The 2,892-nt window shown below is 45.5% G+C and overlaps 1 pseudogene; it reads right to left on the bottom strand.

The window, feature by feature from the left end:
• Window positions 1-292: 292 nt before the first annotated feature.
• LOC122736787 lies at window positions 293-2,402 on the bottom strand (annotated as a pseudogene).
• Window positions 2,403-2,892: the final 490 nt, after the last annotated feature.

The raw sequence follows: 2,892 nt of genomic DNA, 5'->3' as shown, positions 1-2,892 counted from the left end.
AAAAGAAAAGTTTTCAAATCAGCACAGGCACAGGGCTGGCAAAGGCTAGAAAAAAAAGCTGCAGAAAAATCTGTGGTCATTGACACAAGCAATGGCATTAAAAATCCACACCTGACATCAAAAAGATTCTGGCCTACACTCAAAAGACAGTGAAACTCCCGATTCCACAGAGAACAATGGGAATGTGCTGATGGACCTTGGCAGGGCGGGTTCTGCTTTCCCTGGGTGAGGGAAAGCTGAGCAAGCCACCATCAGTACCTCCCCTAAAGCCATCCCTCTCCTTGGAGGTAGCTCAGTGGGCTGCAGCAGCCTTCAGTTTGGCAGGAGATAGGTGAGGTGAAGGGATCTTTTTGGCAGAAGCTAAGCTGCTCAGGGCAGACTGCAGGTAAACCATCTTGTGAAAGAGTCTGTTGCTTAGGAAGACCACCAAGGAAAAGAGGTGTAACTGAAAGAGGTATGCTTTCCCAGGGGTCTTTGCTTCTGTAAAACAAATTATTATAACTATAACTAATCTGAAAAATTATATAACTGTGCTTACATGAAAATTATGTCTATATGAAAAATTTTAAGTTTAGAAAAATTATAATTGGGCCATAAATCCTGCCACAGTTGCCATTCAAATGTATAAAATATTTTAGCTAACTTGGGCCTAATCTAACAGGAGGCCTAATCTGTGGATGTTTGACTGGCTGGCTATCTGACTGCTATTAATTTAATATGGGCTGTTTATAAAATCCCACAGTGCTCCTCCCAAATTGAGAAGCAAAAAAGGATTAAAATGCCTCTATTAATTAAAGCAAATATGGGGTTTATTTAGGTGAATAAACTTAGAGTTAAATATAGAAACAAGGATAACAAAAGTAAAATACAACCTGTCAGCCTTTAAACTTTCTGCCACCACTCACCTATGGGTATGCTGGCTGCTGCCGCTGCTGGGACTTCACTCCAGCTCCCTTGTTTCACTTTCACTACTCAGCTCCTTTCTTCTAACTCCAAGCCCCTTGCTTCACTCTTTAATTTCTCTCTCACTATTGTGGCCTCAGTCTCCTTAGCGAAACCCCTTTTTGTACTGTTGTGACAACCCCTCAAGTGCTTCTTCTTTCACTGACCTCCTTGTGTCCTTCTAATCCTCCAGCATCCTCCAGCCTTGCTCTCTCAGTCCGCCCCCCTCAGCATCTCTAGCATCCCTTTTTATTAACTTTCTTTCTCAGGAGAAACTCGGGGCTGGCCACCCCCAGGGCTGGCTGAGCCCTGTGTTGTGCACGCCCACAGCTGGGGCTGGGTGAAGTGAACCCCAGCATCCCTGAGTGTTTTGGTGGGCCTTTCCACTATGCGCAGGGGGCTGCGCCATGCCACACTTGTGGCTTGGGGTTTTCAGTCCACGCAGCTTAGCCAGGCTCAGCTTAGCCCCCCTCCACCCCCACGCCCCTGAACCCTGCAGCTGAAGCTGAGGGGAGGGGAAGCTCTGCTTGGGGAGCCTGAGGCTAATTTTAATGCCTACACTTCATTGGAGCTGATGATGAACAAAGGGAAGAGGATGAAGGAGAGGCAGTCATTGCTGATGTAAGAAGACTGCATTGCTGTTAGGAAAGCCAAGGGTAGACCAAATCGAAAGCAGTAAGGCCAATTCCTTTCAGTATTGGATAATCACTGATGTATTTCAATCCCTCATTTGAACCAATGGTACTCAAAACAATAGAGTGAGTAGAGAAGAGACATGTGCAGGAGACTGACCAACTGGCCAATGAGATGGATTGGGAATAGACTAACAAACATGCCCTGGATCAGAAAAAGGGCCTGTAGTAAGAGGTTAAAAAGCATGTGGCAATGATCTTGCTGACACTTGGGAATGGTTCAGGTTTTCTCCCATATACCTCTATTGCCAGGTCAGCAATATCATGAAACCATATGGCATTCACCACTTTACTGAGCACAAACAGGGGGAGCACCCACAGAGCCCTAAAGATAGAGGTGAGGATAAACTCCAGCCAGGACCAGACATCTCCATGCAGAGAGGGATCTCCAATAATTTGAGCTGTAACTGATGGAAGCACAGGGATAAATACTGAGTAAAACAAGAAGAGACTGAGCCAGAATACTCCTCCATTCCAAGCACAGCACTGGAAAATTCTGTTCACTATCCTTGGCTCACTCTCCTGCTTCTGCTCCTCACTTTGGGCTCTTCTCTGTGCTAAAACACTGCTTGCCCTTCTTCAATGCTGCTCTTCCCTTTTCTGCTGGATCCTGGCATCCAATTCGGAGATGGTGCAGATGCCCCAGATGGAGTCCTTGATTCCCCTGACAAGATCATGGAGAAACGTTTTGACACTGTCAGCCATCTCTACTTCTGCATTGCTTTCACCACCCAAACTATCAACTACAGGGAGAAGGAAAGAGAAGGACCCCCAAAATCTCTCATCGTGAAGAGCCTGGAAACACAGAGCCTGCCTGCTGCCCCGCTGCTCACCTCCCTTGTCCTGGCTGCCACCTCCACTTCCTGACACTTCACTTCCAGCCAGCCCCACTCCCCAGGCCGGGGCCCACACCTCCCACACTGGGTATGACTGGGCTGCATGGGGCAGTCAGGGAAGCGAACAGGCCCAATTATAATTTTTAGGGAATTATTTTCATCAGAGAATTTTTGTGCCTCTTACCATTTGGCCAATTCTGTTTTTAAAAGTGCTATTTTCAGTACTTTTTGTGCCTCTTTTACCACCTTTTTACATCACTGTAATTTCTTTTCACAATTCTCCCTCTACCTATATTATTTGATTCTTTAAATCTTTTTTGAGCTCTTTCAGTGATTCTTTTTGGACTTGTGTACAATTTATGTTTTTATTTGAGGTCTTGTATGTAGCTGTTTTGATTTCTTATCTTTTGAGTTTGTGTCTT

The sequence above is a fragment of the Dromiciops gliroides genome, chromosome 1 (assembly GCF_019393635.1).
Source record: "Dromiciops gliroides isolate mDroGli1 chromosome 1, mDroGli1.pri, whole genome shotgun sequence".
In the NCBI taxonomy this organism is placed as follows: domain Eukaryota; kingdom Metazoa; phylum Chordata; class Mammalia; order Microbiotheria; family Microbiotheriidae; genus Dromiciops; species Dromiciops gliroides.
The sequence above is the reverse complement of the archived record's forward strand: the minus strand, read 5'-3'. Positions and strand labels throughout refer to the sequence as shown.